The following is a 23,192-nucleotide window of genomic DNA, read 5'->3' on the forward strand; positions in this document are numbered from 1 at the left end:
TGCTCCCCGGCATTCCGCAAACATGTGTTCTCCTCCTATCCATAGAATAAAGCCAAGACTTTGTATCTGGTGCTAATTTAGTTCATGTTTATTTACTTATTTCACCATATTTTGAGGCCAAAGGAGGGAGGTAATATTTTGTAAGTGTAAAAGGAGCAGATTAACAGGAAGGCAGAACCATCCTAATTTTGAATGTGTCTGATAACCTAGCTTCAAAATACATCAAACAAAAATTGAAAGGACTTAGGGGAGAAATGGACAAAATCAGTAATACCTGTTAATGTTAACATGGTGACTTTAGTAATTTATAGTACTGACACATAAAGATTAATAATGTTCATAGAACTACTACCAAACTCAGCCTCACTGGTGTTCATAGAATGCTGCACTCAGCAAGAGCAGGATGTAGGTTCCTGTCAAGCGCCCGTGAAACATTAACCCACATAGACCACAATGGACTGTAGGTTAAAGAGTTTAGAACTTTATTATGTAATCAAAAATTTAAAACGTTCTTACAAAGAAAACTCCAGCCCCAGATGGTTTCATCAGGGATTTTCCCCAGGCATTTAAAGATGAGATATTACATAAGGGTTTATGTTACATAAACTCCTTCAGAGCATAGCGAAAAAGGAAACATCTCCCAACTAGATTTATGAGACCAGAAGAAAATCTGACAAATTAAAATCCCAGAGCAGCATCTTTTGTGAACATAAAAGACAATGATCCTAAACAAGATGATACTCAGCAATATGTAGAAAATAACACATCAAAGAAGGGTGAATGGAGACCAAATGGGTTTGTCCCAGGGATGCAAGGCTGGAGTAAGATTCAAAAATCAAGTAATTGACCATGGGTTAATGGAATAAAGGAGAAAAGTCATGTAAACATTTTAATAGCTGCTGCAAAAGAAAGAGTGCATTTGGTAGAATCCAGCAGTAAATCATGCTAAAAAACTCAAAACAGGAAGACTAGGTAAATTCCTCAATAAAAGAGTATATGGCGGCACCTGTGGCTCAGTGAGTAGGGCGCCAGCCCCATATGCCGAGGGTGGCGGGTTCAAACCCAGCCCCGGCCAAACTGCAACCAAAAAATAGCTGGGCGTTGTGGCGGGCTCCTGTAGTCCCAGCTGCTCGGGAGGCTGAGGCAAGAGAATCACATAAGCCCAAGAGTTAAGAGGTTGCTGTGAGCCGTGTGACGCCACGGCACTCTACCCGAGGGCGGTACAGTGAGACTCTGTCTCTACAAAAAAAAAAAAAAAAAGAGTATATATAAAAACACTTAAGTTCTGGGTGGCGCCTGTGGCTCACTCAGTGATTAGGGCGCCAGCCCCGTATACCGGGGATGGTGGGTTCAAGCCTGGCCCCAGCTAAAACTGCAAAAACAAACAAACAAAAAATCCTAAGTTCTTATAATAATGTTTCCACATTGAATTATTTCTCCCCTAAATCTGAGAAAAGACGAAGATGTTAACTGTCACTATTTGTGTTCAACATCGTTTGGGAGATCCCAGTCAGGGCAAGAAGGCCAAGGAAAAGAAAACTACTTACTATAAAGAGTAAAATGAAGTACAATTATATTTACTGATGGTTGATTGTATACAAAGAAAATCTAAAGTATCTAATAAATATGTGTTTTTTTAACAAGGCTGAAAACAATTATATTTCTACATACTGGCAATGAGCAATTAGAAAAGAAAATTAGGAAAACAATGTCATTTTAAAATGGCATCAAAAATATGAAATACTACGGAGGTAGATTTTAAATGTTACCACCACCAAAAAAAAAAAAACGTATGCCAAGGGATGGATATGTTAATTAGCCTGGTTGTGGTAATCATTCCACAATGTATACATACCTGCAGCCATCACAATGTATGTTATGAATATATATATACTTTTTATATTTCAAGCATGCATCAATAAAACTGGAAAAAATTATTAAATACCTACAAGTAACATAGATGCCAGACCTCTGCACTGAAGACTGTGTATAAAAGATTGAGAGCTATCAAAGAGGAACTGAATAAAAAAGGTTTATCATTTGATGTACTGAAATATTTAGTATTGTTTGTACTAAAATTATACGAAATTCATTTACAGATTCAGTTCCCATCAAAATCTCAAATTGTTTTCATGAATGTAAATATGGGAAAGTTGATTATCTGTGGAAATGCAAAGGACCTAGAAGAGCCAGACCAGTTTTTTTGCTGACCTTTGAAGATTTATGCTAACGGATTTCAACACCTACCAAAAATGTCTAATTGTGTCATTGGCATGAGGATAGAAATTAGATAAACTGGACAGAACACAGAGGCCATGCATATATAATCAGTTGATTTAGGACAAAGGCAATACATGGGATTCATGCAGGAAATTATCTTTTCAATAAATGTAGATAAATTAGCCATCTGTAACAATATGAAGCAGCCACTGACGGCGGCATTATAGACATCACATTCAATGAGTAAGCTATAAAGCCTCTCAGGCAGTTTTCAGCTGGGTGCCTTTTGGCCCCAGGAGACATTTGGCAAGGCTTTGGGTGGTCACAACTGGAGAAGAGGTGCTATTGGTATCTGACGGGGAGGCCGGAGATGCTGTTAAACACCCTACAGTCCACAGGGGAGTTCCCCACAACAAAGAATTATCTAGCCCCAAATGTCAATACTGCCAAGGTTGAGAAATCCTGGTCGGGAAGAAAACTAGACTAGGAGAAGATTATCTTTATGACCTGAGGTAGGCAATGAGTGACCCCGGGCATAAAAAGCAGTATCCACAAAATAAATGAATTCGTTCGGTTTCATTTTTAATAAAACCATTTTTTCTATCAAAGAAAAGGAAAAGGCAATTTAGACTGGAGAAGGTGATGTGTGGTACAAACCTCTGACAAGAGGTCCCGGGACCCCTGACTCCTGGTATTCACGCTCTCATGTAATCCCACTTGCGACTTAGTCCTAACCAACAGGATATGGCAAAGATGGCTAGAGGCACGCATCTCTGTGGGTCTGTTCCCTGAGCCGTAGTATTGGCGTCATGAGGAGACGCTCTCCTTTGTTGGCTCTGAGGAAACAAGGAATGTTAGAAGAGCCCACAGGGCAGGAAACGGTAACCTCCAGGCAACAGGCACCAAGAAATTGAGGCTCACAAGCTGACGGCCCACAAGGAACTGAATGCCACCAACAACTGCATGAACTCGGAAGAAGATCCTTCCCTATTTGAGCCAAAGATGAGACCACAGCCCTGGCCAACATACTGATTGCGGCATTGTGAGAGAGCCTTGAGCAGAGGGACTAGCGTGGCTGTGCCAAGACTCTTGACCTACAGAAACTGTCAGATAATAAATGCGTGTGGTTTTGCACAACTAGGTTTTTGGTGAGACTGCTCCACAGCAATAGAAAATAGACTCATAGCCAGGACATCTCCTGCAGATCCGAGACAAACACAGCCCAATCAAAAATGTACAAAAGACAGGAAGGAGCATTTCACAAGAGCAGCAATTGAAATGGCCCAGACGTCTATTTTAAGTACTCATCACCGTTAGTATCATAGAATCACACATTAACTCAAACGGTGATATAAACCACACACCTACAACAATGGCTAAAACTAAAACGACTAATGCTTCTGAGTGTTGACAAGAATGTGCTATTCTTGTAAAGAGTTGCCGAGGGTATTAAATAGCCGCTTTGGGAAACCATTTAGCAGTTTCTACGAAAGCAAGCCAAGTATCTACCCCCAGGGTTCATCAAACTGCAGCCCAGGGGCAAAAACTAACCCACCACCTGCTTTTGTAAATAAAATTTTATTTCACAGGCCTGCCTCTTGCTTCACTTATTGTCTATGGCAGAGTTGACTCATCAGGACAGAGAATGTATGGCTCCCAAACCCTAAGTATTTACTCTCTGACTCTTTATAGAAAAAGTTTACTGTCCACTGGTCTATACTATGTCTCAGCAATTCCTCTCCTAACTTTCACAAAATGAAATGTTCAAGAGAGTACATAATAGTTTTATTATAACAGACCCAAAGAGAAAAAAATCCCTAAATTTTAGCCAAGAAGAGAATGGCTAAATTGTGGCATATCCGTACAATGGCATACTTCACAGCCATTAATTAAAAGGAGAAAACTATTGGCACACATTACATCAAAGTTGTATATTGAGCAAAAGAAGGCAGACACAAAAGAGAACATATGTGATTCTGTTTATGTGAAATTTGAGAATAGGTAGAAATCATTGATAAAAGTTGGTGTAATGCCAACATCTGGCGGGGTGGGGGGCCTGCTGGAGGCCTCTGAAGGGACCTGCTAAGGTTTGGGCATTGTTCAGTGTCTTGATCAGTGAGTGCACGTGGTAAGGATCAAATGTACACTTTGTGCTTTATTATGATATCCCTTCCATTAGAAGGTGCATGTGTATTGTAGAGTATTTGGAAAATGTAGAAGAGTTTAACAAAGCATTTAAAAATTCATGCCTAATCCTAGTATTCGGAGGGCAACACCAAACTGCTTCTCCATGCCTCACCTTAGTAGGTCCGCAGTATTGACTGATTCTATCAAAACACCAATCGTGATCACCTGGGCAAGTTGTCTTCCAGGCTTTTCCACATAAAGCAACCATTTTCCTGCTTGTATCTGATTAGTATTTTGTGAAGAGAGGTTCTGAAAGCATCCTCTTTTTTTCCTCGAAACTCCATCTACCTCTCTGGCATGCATCAGCTGATTGCTGGGGTGGTTGCCAAGTGGTGGTTACTTCCTCACCCCATCTTCATGTGTTAGCATTCTGTCCTTAAAGAAGAGCTTTCCTTTCCATGCTATGTATTTATTCACATATTTATTTTAATGTGGATCCATGGATTACTGTTTTATTCAATGGGTATAATCCAATCCCACCTTGTGTGCACATTTCAAAACAGGGAAGTCAACCCATTTGTACTATTTCGAAACGTGAAATACTTTTCTTCATTTATCAAGGAAAGAAGTTAAAAATTAATTTCAAAAATAGCAAATGGCATAACCACTTTCCTTGGAGGTCACGTTCACATAGAGGGTGCTTCCCAGAAGACAGGGAGAGACAGTGCCACCTGCTTCCATAAGTTCCATCAACTGGATCTATGCCAGGGTGAAGAGAAAAGTCAACTTTCAAAAAGCATGCGTTAATAAACGAGACATTTACTATTTTCCTTTCCTTAATAGTATTAGGCAAAGAATTATTTTCTAGATGAGGTCCAGGAAGTGGAATGAGCAATCAGTCCTCCTCTGCTCAAGGGCATCCACTGGTTAATTAATTAAAAAGCAAGAGTAAATAAAACCCCCTCCATGTATACCCTCAAAGAGAATGAACTTTCCATTAAGACTTTTCAATTTACTCTCCAGAGTGTAACCAGGAAGCGGTTTCCATAATTTGAGCCATGAATTGCTTTGCTATAGAGTCATCACAGTATGCCTTGCTTTGGAACAAACAAAACTTTTTTTTTTTTTTTTTTTTTTGAGACAGAGTCTCTCTATGTTGCCCTGGTTAGAGTGCTATGGCGTCACAGCTCACAGCAACCTCAAACTCTTGGGCTTAAGCAATTTTCTTGCCTTAGCCTCCCAAGTATCTGGGACTACAGGCACCACCACAACGCCCGGCTATTATTTTTCTGTTGTAGTTGTCCTTGTTGTTTGGCAGGCCCGGGCTGGGTTTGAACCCCCCAGCTCCCGTGTATGTGGCCGGTGCCCTAGCTGCTGAGCTACAGGCGCTGAGCCACAAACAAAACTTTTTGAAATAAAAATACAAATGATCCTGACCACTTTTCTTGCAACCCTCAGTTACTCAACGTTACCTGGGATTTAAATTGTGTTTGGAGGATAAGAGGACCACACCTGCAGGCCCTGTGTCACAAGAGCCTCCAGGCCTACACGGAGGGCATTTGCCGTTACGACAAAAGCAAACTTTAACTTCTGGTTTTAGTTTGATTTAAACATTGATTTCACTGTGACATCAACACTACTACGCACACAGGGCTCTGAAGGGCTATTCGCAGCACCACACACCTGTGGCTCCTCTGGCAGCCGACAAATACGGCTTTGTCAAAGGTACTCTTTAGGGCTGTGTATCTGAGTGAAAAACACGCCCCACACTTGACAGCCTTCAGGCCACGAGTCCGCTTTTCAGCAGCCTCCATCAGCAGTGAAGGACTTTTGTTTGTTCTTCGCATGTGTCTGAGGTCAATGTAGGTCCCAACAAGCAACAAAGGAGTCTTTAGACACCAGTGTCATGGCTACCTGCTTTTCTTCCACGCTTTCAAATGAAAGAAACTCAAAACTTGAAAAACAGACTAGAAGTCTTTTTGTAGATGACTGAGATGTCGTAATTTAGCTTATGACGTCTTTTTACCCATAAGAGCGAAACTTCCAAGTTTTAACTTTGGGAGTTAAAACTTCCTGGCTTTCAGTCAACCATGTCCCATGTGGCAGGTGCGCGTTCAGATCCCGACTTCCCTGTCAGATAAGCTAGGATAGCAGATGCCATGTCTCATCGATGGCTCTTTTACTGACAGCACAATTTTTGCATTGCTACAATGTTTTTGTAGGTATTTCGAGTTCAGTATTATCCTCCCCTTCTCCACCAGACCCTCGTAGGCTTCGTGGGGTTTCCTTAGCTGCTGAATGCGGCGCGCTCATTACATATTTAGATGCCTTTTTCTAGATTTGGCCAGTGGGGTCCCCTTCAAGCTGGATTTTTTTTTTTTTGTCTTATAATTCTTCAAGCATTATCTTCTTACCTGCCCTCCCCCCCCCCCACCGAAAAAAAGTTGTGATTTTTCTGATAGAGCATTGGAACCAGCTATTTCTCTGAGGAGCTCTGGTTCTTTTTCATGAATTATGGTATTTAGAAATCAAGGTTGGGTACTAATTGCTACTGGGCTGTCACTGCTTCTAGGCCCCTCAGCAGAGAGACCTCTAAAAATACATGTGTACACACATGTGTATGAATATGCATTCACGTGTGCAACATCTGCAACTGTTTATACATCTGTGTATACACAGTATATATGAAAAACTCCCAAGTCGACACCAATGCATCTGAGTTCTAATTCCATAGCAGCATTATTTCTAGCCATCTCCTCTTAACGTTTGGTAAAACCCTTCTCAGAGCTGATTTAAAGGCTTTTCTTCTTTTTTTTTTTTTATTGTTGGGGATTCATTGAGGGTACAATAAGCCAGGTTACACTGATTGCAATTGTTAGGTAAAGACCCTCTTGGCTTTTTCAACTGAGGCTTAAGGCGGAGGAAGAAAAGTCAAAACTCCAAGGCTAGGTATCGTAGATACAATCAATATATATCATGTGGAAATAAATCATTATTGGCTTTCCGTGACGTGTTCACGTCCCTCTTCTAAGTATATAAATGCTCACTGAGACGGCAGTGGCTTGGAGCTGCATTGCTACACAGAGCAAAGCAGGTATACTAGAACTTCAACGTGGGACAGAGTTTGGCAACAGCGTGGCAGGATGTAGGAGGTGATGTCTAGGTGGGCAGTCTGCCGGAGAGAGGGATTCCCCATAGTCAGCCTCCAGCTTGGCCTTTGTATGCTTAGTCTAGACCTCGGGTACCCATTTATGGCTGCTCCAAAGTGGCGTCCAGTTTCTGGCACTTTTTGCACATCATCCAGTGTCTGGTAGCTTGTTCAGAGGTCAAGTTATCAGAGATGCTCCTGGGTGTGCTTCCTCTCTGCCCTAGTCCTCACTTTCCTCCTGACACCGGCTGTGCAGGGAGTGCCAGAGGCTGACTCTGATCTCTGCAAGCAGCACACTGCTGATACGGTCAGAGATTCTCCAGTCACATTCCAGAATATAAGTCAGAGGTGGCAAATGGTTTGCCTGTTGATTAAATCTGGCTCACAGAAATTGTGCTTGAAACAATTCTTAAAACTTGTGAGTTTTCAAATAAAAATCCTGATTTCTGGCTTTTTATTTTTTTCTTTAATGCACAGATGTGGAAACAAAGAGCCACATTCCCGTGCACTGACATTCAGCTGGTGCTTGCCAAGGTCCCGTTATTTCCTGCCTTTCCAATTCATTGACATTTCCTAAGTGATGACTTCTGCCGTAGTTGTCAGCACCGGGAAGACTTCAGAGGGTGTGGGATCTTCTTTTGCTCTGCGTGTCCTTTGATCCCATAATTGCTTCTCTTATTTCCAGGCCAGCTAAGGACCACCAGTCTCCGTGGAGGCACAACTCCAGCACTTGAGGCAGAGGCCAATTCCGGACCAGTGAGAGGAGACAAAGCTGGGGTGGGGTGGGGTATGGGTGTGGGGGTTGTGGTGTGGCTGGCTCATGACTTCAAGTTCATCTTTGAGACAAAAGTGGAAAAGAAACCAGGGCCCTTCAGCATCTGAACTCTTCATCCTACCCCAGGTTAGCGAGCAGAAGAAGAACAGTGAGCGACAGCAGAGGGGCTCAGGGTAAATTGCTTCCCCTCACCGACACACACCTGCACCAGATTTTTCAGAGCCCTCTGGCTACAGTGGGGTTTTTTGAACACGTTGGCACCTGTCAACCGTGTAAGGAAGTGATGTACCCGCCTTCTTAGGCCCAGCCCTTACTCCTCCCTCCCCATCTTCATCACAATCTCTTCTTTTTTGCCTAAAGAGTCACAGGCTCAGTAGAGGATTCTGAGCCTTAGAACATGGATGGGCCACGTGCTAGAAGCAGCCTAGGTTTCTGCACGACTATATGGAGCAGAGACTCCCTCTACCGCAAGCCTCATCAGTCTCTAAGAAAGAGCAAGAAATAAACCTGTGTGGTTTTAAGCTATTGAGGTTCAGGGGTTGTTAAAGAGGCTAGTGTGTTCCGTCTAGCACATTCGTGCTGATTTGTACACGAATTAAGAGTTATCACTACTTCCAGAAAGTTGTTTCTTTTGAGGTCAAATTTCTCAAAGAAATAATGCACCCCCAGCTGCTTTGATTTCATCTGATCACTGCCTTCTCACCAGTAATCTGGCTTCTGTGACTCAGCTTGAAGTGCACTTTCTAAATGTCTTAACTGCTAAATCCAAGACACTTCTGGTATCTCTCACCCATGCGCTTGTGGTGCTCCTGCTGTGATTATTATACCTTTCTTCCTGAAGCTCTCCTCCTCCCACCCCACACCCTTCCAGAGGTGAGCTGTGTCAGGCTCCAGCCCCACCACTGACTAGCGGTGTGACCTTGGGCAATCCCTATCCAAGTGTGTGGAGCAGTGCCACAGCTCCCTACGTGTTGGACACCTATACTATTAATGTAGCATCTTGACTTTGTTCTTTCTTCCCCGGCCTGTCTTCCAGGTTTTCTCCCCCCTTTGGCTCTTTTTTTCTCTCCCTGCTCACTACTTGTTGTTTTTGCCAAAGATTCTCACGTTGGAGCTTTGCACACTGCATTCGTCTGTGTCTGACAAGCTTACGTCAGGTCCTGAATGTTCTAAGTTGCTTCATTTCGAATTCGCCTCCCCCATACCTCTTCCCTGGCACGTCCTCAGTGCTCAGCTGCCCGGGAGAGCACACTGACCGAACCTCTCTCCAACTGGGCTTTGTGACAGGCCCCGTCAGAGCCTGGGTCAAGAGGGAGGGCTCCTCGAGGCCAGGAATTGTGTCGTATGTTCCCTTTGCCACAAGTGACTGACTTAGCCACAGCACATCCCCAAGATTTAGTATAGATTTGCTGAAGGGGAAGCGACCACACCCCTACTTCCTTGTACACTTGAAGGTCAAGGGTTCTCCCCCACCTTCCTCATAGTGGTGTCCTCCCAATACAGCCCAGACTAGAATTGTTTCAGTTGGCTTATTTCTATGTTCAGACTGGGTTTTTCACAGGCTGTGATCCACTGATTATTTCTCCTTTTGGATGCTTCTCAAAAGGGAGATTTTAAGAGTTAAGTGATTTTGAAGTTTCCTATTGGAAATTCTCAGAGCTTATTAGTCTATGAAAGGCCCTGGCAAGCGCTGCTGCAAAGACCCAGGAGAGTAACGCAGTCATCCCATGTCTCCCAAGCTCCCTGGGACACAGAACCCTACTGACCTGGGTCTTTGGGTTGAGCTTTCGGTTGCCAGTGGGGGCTCAGTGTGGGCAGGGGAAGAGCAGCCCCTGTCACTGTGGAGTGGAGCCACTTGAGGGGAAGTGGATGGCAAATAGGCCAGAGAGGGAAGGCCGGTGCTGTGAGGGGCAGAGGGATGTGCCCAGTGTCCCAAAAGTCAAGATGTCTTAGACTAAATAAAAGCAGTGTGCGTTCAACTACGGGAAATGCCACAAGATGTCACAGAGAATCTGTTTGCTCCTAACATCAAGTTTGTTCTAAAAGAATTTTTGGATGAAAGGCAGCAACCTAGGAACTTGTGCTGGGTGCCTGGCTAAGGGTTAGTTGAGTAGCACCAGACAGGAGAGACCCAGTTTCAGCTCTTGGGATGGAGGAATCTGGAGGGACTGGGGGTTCTGGGGGGACAACTGGGACAGATGGGAGTCGTGGGTCTGAGCAGCCTTTAGAGCTCACAGATGGGCCATCATGGAGCAGGAGCTAGTGGGAATTTGGGTTCTTCTGAATTTTTATGATAATTCTCCAAACAAAAGAAGAATGCCCAAGAAATTGGTGAAGAGGGAGACACAGACACACTCTGTCCCTTAGAACTAATTAGAGAACTCTCAGAGTAACCTTGATGTTTTGATTATTGGTTCAAAGGAAGACCTGGGAAACACACGTGAAGTGTATCTTTCATTTCCTTTCACTTGGGCTACCCGGGAATAAATGAGACTGGCATCTTTTAGAAAGTGCTTTCAAAAGATCTGGAAAGAAACTCCAGAGAGGAAAGCACTTCTTGCCCATTGCAGCTCACCAAAGGGAATATGACCTGTACCCGGGTTGGAGCCTCTGTTTCTCCACCTAAGAAGCTAAAGAGCTCCTCAGTTTCTGATAAGGCTGTTCCCTGGGTGGGCGTGGTGCAAAGCCCATAACACACAGTTTGTACAGCGGAAGGAAGCCAAGACCCAGGACAGTCTAGCAGGTTTGTTTCATTTAGCCTGCCTGGTGTTATAAAAAGTCGGATTAGTTACCAATGTTTAAAAGTAGGGAGATTAGCATAAAACATGGATTGGATTTCTAATTTCTTGAAAAACCTGGAGGGTCCAAACAAATTGGCTGAGTCTAAGGAGTCATTTCTCCCCTTTAAATGAGTCAAGGACTGTATTTCTGGCCAGATTCACTCACTTGTGTCACTGTCTGGCCCTTGCAGAGATCTGAGTTTGTTACCTTTGCTATGAATCTCTGGGGAGATTGGTTTTATATGTATATATATTACTTACATTTTAAATCAAGTTTTCAGGCAATTTTATGAAATCTGGGTTTCTTAAGCCTCTAGAACAAATAATATGAACAAACAGGTCAATCTTGCCCCTTAAACTCCTTCTCAGATACACTTGGGGTCCCTCTGGAGACAGGTTTCTTGGTTGTCTACAACAACAGCATTCACTTTGTCTCTCGTTTTTGTTAACTATATGTATGGGCCCAAGCTATGGAAACGACTATATCCAACTGAGATTAAGATAATAGTTACTCCAGAGAGTCATTGTGGACAATTAAGTGAGTTAATGTTTGTCCAGTGCTTCAAATGGGCCCTTTGAAGCCCTATATGTGTGCTTACTGAATAAAAAATGGAAATTCTGTCAATATTTAACGAGGTGGCCAACTCACCTTTACTTCTTTCCCTATTGTTCTCTCTTTCGTCTGGCTGGGTTCAAGCTGCAAAGTGACTTATTCCTCAGGCCCCTGTGTCTGTTCTTGGTCCTAGTGATAAAACACCAGCCACCCTGCCTGTTGCATGCTCTATGTTCCTCCGTTGCGTAAGCAGATACTCCTGAGTCCTCAATGCCTTATAGAGATTTTTAGTGGGAAAAAAATCCTTTGCCCTTCCTTTGCCCTTCATTGCACCACCTCTTCTTCAAACCTACTGCAGATACGTAGTCGTGGGGCCTGGTCAGAAAGATAGTTTAAGCCACAGAGATTGGGTGACATTCAAATTTACAACTCTCCTCCCAATGCCTCATGCCCCGCCTTTCTCTTCCTATAGGAAAGGTTCTATAATTACATGGCTACAACTTGCAGCCTGGCCCTGGAGGTACTTCAGGAAATCCAGCTCCCCAGAATCCAGTGATTTGCACAATCTGCGGGCCCTAGGCTGACTCTAGGCCTCAGCATTATTGGTGCTCTCTCAAGTTGGGAGTCATCTTCCAGTGACTTTCGTGCCCTAGTTGACTTCACAGAAAAAGCGGCATGCACTCCTGGTTAAGGCAGTAATTCTTTCCAGGGTAACAGCTAGAGGTAATACTTCACCTCTCAGTGCCAGTGATCAAAGTTAGAAGAATCCTCACAAGGAAACATAGTATAATCTCTATTTTCTGCCAGACCTCTTCTTGCCACCCCTAACCCCCAGCCAACAAATGACAAAATTTGAATATAAATTTTCATCTCTCCTCATCAGTAGTTGTTTGAAGAATGGATACTGCTCAGTAGAAAGACCACACAGAGTATTAATCACTTAAACGAGCCCCCCATTTCCAGGCAAACAAATTTTTTTCTGCTAAGAATGAAGAAATTATTGCTTATCTCTTTTCCTTCTCTTTTTCACATTCTTGATAGAATTTCTTGAAAGTATATTTATTCATTTCTTTCCCTGGAGTATTATATTTTATTATAACTTTAAGACATCACCACAACGAAAGACTCGATTGTACTACATAAAAAGCATTATTTGTATATAAATGTTTCCATAAAATGGAACAGCTCGTGTATATATAATGTTTAAAGAAATGGTACCTTGTGCACATGTAGGGTGTTGTCAGCGCTGCCATAATGAAATGTGTGTGCACTAGACAAGGTACTTTGTTTCATTAAGATATTTCTCCAATGAGCTTGGTAACAATATTTTCCTTTTGCAAATGAAGAAATATTCTTCAGCAAATTTAGTAGCTTGCTCAAGGTCCCACCTCTCATGTCCCAGGTCCCTGTGCTTCCCCCTTGCAGTGTGGCTGACTCCACAGCCCTCAACTCTAAAGGGATGAAAGGCTAAGACCCAAGACACTATTCACAAAGCACACTTGGGTTGACTCTTCATAAAATCCGCAGCCAGGCTGGCTCTGTGCCTTATCTGCAGATAATTATGAGTAAATGACATTAGCATATTATGAGAAGGTTGTGCTGGCAGTAACACAATATAGCATTTGATACCAGAGCAAGGAAACTATTAGTTCTTCGGGGATTTAAGGAATGGATTTTCATAGCATTTGACATTGATTAAAGCATTGTTCCAAAGGACCTGAAACCTAGGCCAGTGACGTTCTCCTTTAAAAAATTTAGTTCTATCAGATTCAGTTTTGACACTTTATTTAAGAGGTGTGTGTGAAAGTCTCTGGGTGGGTGGAGAGCACAGCTACAAACTCTGGGGCAGAACAGGCCAGGGGTCCCAGCCACTGACACAGAGGCAGTGGGGCGTGTCCTGGCCAGACCAGAAATTCAGCCCCACCCCGGGCATCTTGGACAACTTTAAAGACATTGTGATTTCCCAGGAGACTGCTCAGAAATCCTCAGAAGTATGTTTCTGAACCAAAATGTGAATGACTTGTGGCATCGTTGGGTTATGTTAACACTGGTCTTTTACACAGAGCTCAGAGAAGAGCCTGCAAAGAAAATAACGCCTTAATACGAGTGATACACACACACACACACACACACACACACACACAGAGAGCAGCCATGCTCCTGGTGTCATGAGACAGAAACTCACAAAGGCAGTTTTAGGAGGGAGCTAACCTGAGATGTCTACATTTCCAGGAGCCTGCTGGATTCCGTCTCCGTGTGTTTATCTCATCAGTGTTCATCTTTACTGAGATTCCCTAACGGGTCGTGCTAGGATTCCCCACCTGCTTTCACAGAGCATAGCGCTGGGGTGGGCAAGGAGGGCTGTGTCTCTGTCCACTGTGGATCCTGTGACACCCAGAGCCTCTGTTGCCCCAGTGATGCCTTCGCCCTGTGCCCACTTGACGAGGCTGAACTACATCTCCCAGAATGCCTTTTCCCCATGTGTTTCCTGTTACGGGGAGCTGGAAGGATGGGGCTGGCTGCACACACAGGCCTCTGTTTCTCCTCTGCTGATTTACTGAGCTGGCGTGAAGCTCAGCTTGGCCTGCGCTTGCCCTCCCGTCCTCTTCCACCCTCTCTCTCCCCTCTGGCTTCTGGCTCAGGTGTGTCATCTTCCTGGAGGAGACACCTTGGGCTCTGTAGGGTACCTTCGTTACCAAGAACCAATGCAGGTCAGCCCAGCTTTGTGAGGTCCAGCTGGCGCTGTGGGGGTCCCGCCTGCTGGGGCCTTACTGCCCCGACTGCCCACCCCTGGGACTTTGGGCTCTATAGCATTAGCTGTGGAGGCCGCCTTGCAGGGACAGCTGAGCGGGCCTCCACGGAGTGCCTACGCCAGTTCCCTCTGGTAAACCCATGTGTATCTGTCTCCTTCTGGCTCTGCTTCTCAGATGACCCTGACTAAGGTGCTTCCAAACTACCTACCCTTTGTCAAGCTCAGTCCCAGGCTCTTGGACGGGGCCTGCCGGTATGTGCACCTGGCAGCTCTCAGAGATGTGCCATGCGGCTTGGCGTGGTTCTCTGCCACAGAGGACCTGTGACGTCTCTCTCTTTCTTGGTCCTGGAGAAACATGCTGCTTGAGGCTGCATCACCTCTCTCAGGAAGATCTAGTGTTATTTCCTCAGTGGGTGGAGCCTTTCACAAAAGACAGGCCTTCAGACCCCACCCCCCACCCCCGCCCTTGGCTCTATGCCCCAGCAAAAAGTTTCCCACAAGGCAAGCCCGTGCAACCTTTGCCTTCTTGCAGTTGAGGAACACATATGGGAGAAAAAAATAGAAGCCACACGTACAAACACTTCAGCAACTGTCCTGCCACAGGACAACAGAGATGAAGATGTGAACATGGTAAAGTACTTCTCACTGGTGGTTCCAAAGGCCAGGTAAGTCATTCTCAAATGCCACACCTAACAAATTAGGAAATTCTAGGGTGAAGTCCAGGGAATTTGTATTTTTAATAAAAAACTAAAGCAAAGTTTTCAAGTTTTTCATATGCATGGCTGAATTAAGAATAGCTACTTTACACCATCTGCTCTGCACTGAATGTCAGTTCTCTGCGTGGAGCCTTTGATGGTGATGGATAGCAAATCACAGTCATTCTCCTATAATGATCTGGTGTGTTGATTACTCCATACGGCTAAATATACACGTGTGTGTCCTGGAAGCTGGAAGAGGCGTGGACAGGACTGCCATTCTATAGCGAAAGTTAAGAAATTTCCCTTCCCAGTATTATGCAGTGGAGAGACAACCCCACCTGTGGGAGAAGATGAGCAGTGGAGAATATAATCAAATAACGAGAGATTCAGGCTCAGACTGGGCAGTCACTGTGGTGGCAGCTCCCGGCCTCCGATGCCGGGACCAGAGCCAACTGCAGAGCTGGGCCTGAACATTTGCCTGCACGCCCTCTGGAGGCACCTGAGCAGAGACACCCTCAGGCCTGTGGGCCTGGCTGCTCTGAGCTGCCCTGGCAGGACTCTGGGGGCTGGAGGAGTCCCAGTTCCCTGAGGAGAGAAACACTGGCAAAAGTATGATGTGATGATGGAGCTTGTCCAGTGAGAAAGTAAAGCCTGACTGAAGTGGTGCTCCGCCCCAGGTCCCGATGGCAGCATTCTTAATGGATCTCAGGGGGCAGGGCTTTACCTTTACCCCCTACCTTGACCTTGGTGGCCTTTCCCAGTTTGGCATGAGAGAGCTGCTTTTTTTGAAGTAATGAGTCAGGTGACAAGAGGGTGACTGTGGGAGGCTGCCCCAGAGAGGTTGTGGGACTTTGAAGACAGAGTAATTGATGAAGCTAAGAAATGGAAGCTGCCAGAAATATTAAGTCTTATCCTAAGGAAGATGTGAAGGGGGAATTCAATGAAGTCTTTGCAAATGATTGACTTGGGAACCATTCTTCCATGAAGTTTGCACTCCAGGGACCTTTCCCTGAATTTTTTGGCGAGCCAAAGCCCTCATCTAGTGCTGAGAACTCCGAGGGGGAGAGCCCAGTGACCCTGCTGCTGCATCGGGTTTTAGAAGGCTCCTAATAGGCGTGAGTCTCCTCACTTAAAAAGTTACATGAAATGGGTGAAATAATATAGCTCTGCGATTTGGGCTGAGATTCTTAATCTGCTAGTCAATTCATTGAATTCTACTTCTTGGCGAGGGTGCTTCTCTTAAAAGGAAATGCATTTTTCTGGGGAGCTTATGAAAGGAATGTCAGGTTATAGCCTCCACAATGGCAAGTATAGAAGCCACTAGAACAATGACTTAAACCACTTGAGTCTAAACCATTAAGACTCATGAGAATGGTCTCCTTAAGACGGAAGAAAAGCCCAGAGAAAGAAAGTTGTTCCTGTTATAACGGGACCCTGGCAGCTGGGTCACAATTTACATAGTCCATAGCTTAGGAGCGCTGCTCACAGTGGTGACCATTGGTATAACTGGTGAGACGACAGGAAGAAATTGGGAACTTTGTCCTACTGTGAAGAAATTTAACAGAGGCCCTGCAGTTTGCCTATTCGTTGTCAATTAGATACAGGTTTGTTGATTAGCCACGAAAATCATGGTTCGTCTCTTTGCCTCTGAAAATGCAGCGGAAATACAAGGAAAAGGTGTTTTTCCTAATTGATAGGCTATTTAGCATGTTCTCAACTTAATGTTGAGCAATGGGTACAAGGAGGGGAGGCAGCTCAGGGACAGGCTGGCATTCTGTTTGCCCAGAGGGAGGGCCGTGACAGCAGTCGCCGCTGGTAGTCACTCTTGTAGTCAACAGAATTACACTTCTCTTAGCAACTTGAGTTTTTGTTGAGGGTAATTTAGAAAATGGTGAATTCTTAACTGAGAATGTATCGGCAAGTATAAGATTTGCAGAAGTTGTCAAGTTGCCTGGTGCTTAAAACTGTTGTGCCTAAGTGGTAGTGGGAGTCATTTCCCCGCCAGCAGGGAGTCATCCTGGGTACCTGAGCCAGACTCCAGCGTGTCCTTTGGGGTATGTAGCACTGAACTTTCTAATTTCTCCAGAAGAGCTCTTGTGTGTGTGCAAAGAATGTACATGGAGTGAACAGTGAAATGACGATTCCTTTACAGCTGTGGGATACCCTCTAGGACTTTGAGAAGTGTCACACCTGGCCCTTGTAGCACATGACAGAAAAATGTCCCATTTTCCTTTTTTCTTTTTTAATTTTTTCCTCTTAGTGAGAATTGAGTGTTTGTGCAGAAAAAAGCGGTTTATGCCGAACAGAGATGAGTTTTCAGAAAGCAGCCCCAGACCTTTCTGAAAACCGGGTTGAAATCTCTTCCCTGGCTGCGGAGGGCAGAGAAGAGGCACAAGTCTGTTCCTTTTCATTCGACTGGTTTCTTTTCCTTGCCCTACGTCCTTGCTCTTGCTCTTTCTGTCTGTGTGATCAGAAAAAATTGTAATATTTAAAATTTAAAAGCAATAGTTAATGTTCACACAGTAAAACTATTTGAACTGCAAACCAGTGTTGCAACCAAGTGTAAAACCGGCTAATGGTTTCTTAATCTCACACTGGAGATGAATATAAACTGTACTTTTCTGAAATGTGTTTAAGAGATCCTGCCTCAAGGTCATTGTTTAATGGAACCAATTTTCAAAGTTGTTTCAGAACTAAAAACTTATTCTAGTACCAGACAAAAAATGAAGAACCTGTCTGGAGTTAGAAGGTGTGATGTTGGCTCTAAAACATGACTAAAATGGTTTTAGGCTAACCTATTTAAAATGATTCCTATAAATTCTATGGGAATTGTTGGGTAAATCTCTTAAGGTCCATACAATGTAAAGGAGAAGAAAAGGGCCCCCACACAGGGCTTTCTAACTGTTGATACAGATGGGAGAGAAGTGAGATTCTGCCAAAATCCAAGCAGAACTTGTTCCAGGAAGTCTTTTTCTGACATGATACTTTTCTTTTTTTTCTCAGTTTTTGGTACTCCTTTGAGCCAGAGGCACCAGCCCTGATACTTATTTTCTACAAGAAAATATCTATTTGTCTTTTTGCATGTATCGGTACAAAGATCGTTTCCTTCAATCTGTGATGTTTTATTGCTCTATTTCACTAGTACGACTTCTGAAGCATGGATTAGATGTTAGCTTACCACGTGAAGAGAAAACATCATCTAAAGCAGGGGAACTTTTTTAAATTAATGTATGTTCTCTTTTAGTTTCAAAATAGGATTTTGTTTGGTTTTTAAACTTTTTTTTAGTTGATGTAAAGTGAGGCCTGTGTTCATAAACATTGAAGAGGAAATTTCTACTTATTCTTAAAATGGTACAAATGCAAACTTTAGAAAAATAACTAGGGTGGGGCCAGAACCACAAGAAGATTTACTAGCAAGGTGTATTTGTTAATTGGGATCTGAAACTTAGGGGATTTCCCTTGTTTTTAAAAAATTGACCAGCATTTTGCAGTACTGGGGAAATCCTGGAAGATTCTGTCAATTTCACTTGAAAATGAGAATGTGGTTTTTATGTATGTTAACCTTTTTTTGATGAAACTTCTTAAGTGATTTGGAGGAAAGAAATCTAATTTCGTTTATCTCCTTCCTGCTTCCAGGCACATGTGAAGGATGGCTGTGTTCTTGGTCCAAGTTTAAATCAAGGCCGGAGCATTCTGGAGTGAATCAGATTGAGGTGCTGGTTAGAGCGAACAGGCATGACAGTCCCTGAGCCGCTCCTATTTCTTCTAAGTGAAGATTTTTTCTTGTTTGAGTATCATTTGAGTATTACGGATTTTTATAAGTTCAACATGTTTTCATCAGCTCTAGTCATTCATTTTGATGCTGAGAGCATCCGAAGTTTGACTGATGAGGCTTAAGTAAGCTGGTTGCTGTATTCTTTTGATGTGACCCATCAGTATCGAGGTACTTGCGTGCTTTCTAGGATAAGTCACACCTACTTCATTCCCGTCCCAAACCTGAAATCAGTCAGGTTCCATTTAGTAGCATAATAGTAGGATGGTGTTTTGAAACCAAAATCTTGGCACTGATGGGATGCAATATGAATGCCGTGGCCTCACCAAGGGCATTGCTGGTCAAAAGCACCAACACTACTCTAGTCAAGCCTTTAGTACTTTCAGTTTATTGGGAATGCAAAGAGCAGAAGAACAAGTTAAAAGTGAGCCGGGAGGAAACAAGTAGAAAAATCCAAACTATGAGGCATCCTACTAGGCACCTGGCTTGGTTTCTTTAAGAACCAATCTCACAAAAAATTGTGGCAAAGTCTGTCATAGATTCAGAAAGCCTTAAGAGACACAGTAGAAGCAATGTGAATCCACTGCTGGAATTCTCTTTTGAAGAAAACTAAATATAAAATAATTCTGGGGATTGTTAGGAAACTTTTAATATGGACTCATTATTAGATGATGCTAGGTACTTTTTAGTTTTTTCAAGATCTGACAGTATTGTGATTGCTTAGCTAAATATTTTTTGATGATAACATGCTGAGGTGTTTAAGGGTAAATGTAATGATGCCTGTAGTTTAAGATAATTTGGCAACAATAAAAATCAAAACAAAACATTGTATAACTATAATTATATATTATGTACACACGCAGCAGAGGTGCAAACTCTTAGCCATGGTGGAAGAGTTGTTGAATCCAGGTTATGGGCTTTTATTGTATTATTCCTCCTACTTTTCAATGTGTTTAAAGGTTTTCATTATGAAAGGAAGTTTTTAAAAGGGGGCCAAGGTACTCCCATGACTCTGGGGCAGGCCAGCTTCTCACTCCCAGGAAATCTACGCCATTTCTTCTCACATTTCCTGCACAGGAAATGGAACCAAAGTCCTCCAAGTCTCACAGTCAGGAGTCCAGAAGTCCTCCTAAGGCTTTTTGCTCAACAAGAAGCCCTTTGTTCCACTTACATACATCTTTAAGATATGTCAGGAATTGGTCCACGCTTAGGCTGTGGTCCTGGGGGCACCTGGCAGCCACTTTCAGACCGCTTGCCCTAGTCCACGGCAGTCAACCCCTTTTTCTAAGGTGTGATTCTAATCATGCCACTTCTCTGGGACTCCCCCATTGCTTAGAGGATAAAGTCCAAGCCCCTAGCATGGTGTGTGATACACATGACCTGCGTCACCTGCCCCAGTGCTGTCCAGCTCTGCTCATTGTGACTTCACTCTGCTTGCAACTCCCCGTCACCCCTGCCTGCCTCCTCAGGGCATGCTAAAATTCTCAAAAGTAGGATGAGACAGACGCTCAGCCACACTGCTTCCTTAATGGCCTGCGAGTCCCCCATAGTAGTTTGTGTACGTGGCAGTAGCCATACCTGTCCGTACTTGTGAGAGGCAGCAGAGCACAGTGATTGGAGCCAAAGCGGCTGGGCTTGAATCCCGGCTCTGCTACCCACTCACTCCTCTCGCCTCATGCGGGCACGCTGCCCTCCCTGCCCGCCTGCAGCTCTCATCCGTGGCGCCAGGACAACACCAGCAGAACCCAACTCACAAAGCACGTGAGAACGTGTCCTGTTCACAACAGTGCCTGGCACATTAGAAGCACTCAGGAAGTGTTACCCATCATCTCAAGCGCGTTCCCATTTCCTCACTCTGTGGTGAGCTCCTAGAAGTGAGGGGCAGGCAGCGTTCACAGACATCCCTACGTGCCAAGCACTGTTCCTCATGTTTCTGTTCCCGCCGATCCTCACGAATAAGCTGGATGCCAACTCTTCTTTCCTCCCTCTCTCCCTTTCCCTCCCTGTCTCTCCCTGTCTCCCCCTTCCTTCCTTATTCCCTCCCGCCTTCCCTCTTTCCTTCCTTCCTTCTATATTTTAGTGTCAAGTTTGTTCTACCTTCCCAACTTGACAGATGAGGAGGCCGAGTTGCATGCAGAGAAGTGAAGGAGTTTGTCTGTATGCAGGCAGCCAGCTGAGTGGCGGCCCCTGGGTTGGATTCTGACTGCCCAACGCTGAAGTTGGTGTGGGCCACGCTACACCATGTTCTTCCTTGTATCCACAGCATGTGGCATCCCGACTGCCATTTAGCGTTCACTAGATACAGGAATGAATGAATGGATGGATGTTTAGTGAGTTAAAAAAAAAAAGGAGGAGAAGCACATGAAGGGGGTGTAATGAACTCATGGCTCTGAACCTGGATGAGTGGCTTGTAGCAGAGGAATTTGGATTGTGCAGGCTCGATGTCCAGCTGACATCCTTGAGGACAGGGGCACCAACTCTTTGGAAGTCCGTCTTGGATTTTGCTGAGAATCCACATTAAACTGATCAACCTGGACCAAAATCTTCATTTGTCTTCCTTTGCGGTGAATAATCAGTGTATTTGTCTTTTTTAGACCCTCTTATGTCCTCCATAATTCCTCAACTATTACCCCGTTTTCAGGATTATGTCTGTTAAATTCCCTCATGATTTCAGCTATATTTAGCAGGGATTTAAAATAATTAGCTTCTAGGGACTTTTTTCATAGCTTTTATAGTTGAATGTCCTCTGCTGGCACTTTCCAGGTTGAAATTCATTCTCCGTGATGCTATTACCTGGGGAAAGGCCCATTTCCATTTGGTGGTCGGCAGAAGGCCAGGGACGCTTCATCAGGGACACCTGCCTCGACGGTCTCATCTGAAGTTGTCTCCCAGCCCCCAGCCCTGCCACATTTCCCTGGGTTATGGCCTTAACATTCATTTTCTTTGAAATGATCTGAAGCCATCAATCTGTGTGATTGAGTTGCTGCCTATCAGAAGGCAAACGTGGTGAGGGCAGAGGCTGGCGTATCCTGTTCACTGCAGGTGAGTGCCTAGAAAACGCTTGAATGAGTGAAATGGGGGTGCAAGAGGCCTGGAGAAGAGAAGAAGATACAGAAAGAGGATTGAAAGCTGTGAAACTCCCCTGCTATGTTTATAGGCTGTTAGCTAAGGAGAGCAATAAGCTTCCGGTAACCCAACCTGACTTTCTGAGGAAACCTTAATTACCTGTTTGTGGATTGAGAAGATTAGGATTTTTAATTTACTTAACCACTTTCAACAAAGATTAAAGCGATAAGGGTGACTTTTTTTTAAGTGGGATAATTTATGTGTTTCACACTTGGATATAGATAAAGTCCTAATTCAACAAAATACTTCTTATGCTTTCTGATAATAAGTATTTTATGTAAAAGTTGTTTTTGTTTATTTTTTGGTCTAAAGACCTGCCACACTCAGGATGCACGAGATATGGGGAGAAAATTACTTCTCTCTTAGGAGATCTAAAGATCAGCTATTAATGTAAAACAACCACCTCTAATTAGTCAGATTTGAGAATGCCAGGTGCTTACTTCAAAGATGACATTCATGAATATTATTCATAACAGTCTGCTTGAACCGTCTATTTATGAGTTAGGTACTCACCCTCGCCCTCCACCTGCACCTCCATCATCTCCACTCTGCCACAGCCTCCCCTTCCTTGGAGAACTCATCCTTTTGCATTAATTCCTTCTTCCTGTCACCTCTCCCCACCTCTCCAGCCACCCCTTTCCCTCCCTGCCACCTCCCCTGCCTCTATCCCCACCGTCGGATGCCCCTTCCACAGGCCCATGGCATCTCCATGGATCGTGCATCAGCTCCTCTCCTCACCCTCCTCCCCATCAGTGCTCTTCTCACCAGCTCCCTGATAATGCCACCTGGAATAGTCATCGATTAGTGTCATTAAGTGCCTTTGTGAGAAGCCCATGGATGGGCCAACATAGCTGTCTTAGTTGGCAAAATTACACTGGAAGAGTTTTCCCAAGTCCTTTCTTTTCATCGTCTCTCTAGTCCAGAGGGCTGTGCTCTTCCTTCTCTCTCATTAACATCTGGGAATGGCACACATTTGCACGCAAACTAAGAGTTCTTCATTTCTTCCACTTATTTCACCTATTTTGTCCTTAAGAAATCCCTCCAAAGTCACACCTTCAATGGGGAGAAGTGAAAAGCAGTCATTATAATCCCAAGTCAAGGCAAACCAAACCACTTCTAAAAGTTTTCTTTAAAAAGTGGCGTTAAAGCTACGATGTCCCCAAGAGACGAGGGGGCAGTCCCCTCCAAGGCCTGCTCTTTCCTTCTTGTGCCCTTATCTTAGAGCAAGTCAGGGCCTTCCA

The sequence above is a fragment of the Nycticebus coucang genome, chromosome 15 (assembly GCF_027406575.1).
Source record: "Nycticebus coucang isolate mNycCou1 chromosome 15, mNycCou1.pri, whole genome shotgun sequence".
NCBI classification, from domain to species: domain Eukaryota; kingdom Metazoa; phylum Chordata; class Mammalia; order Primates; family Lorisidae; genus Nycticebus; species Nycticebus coucang.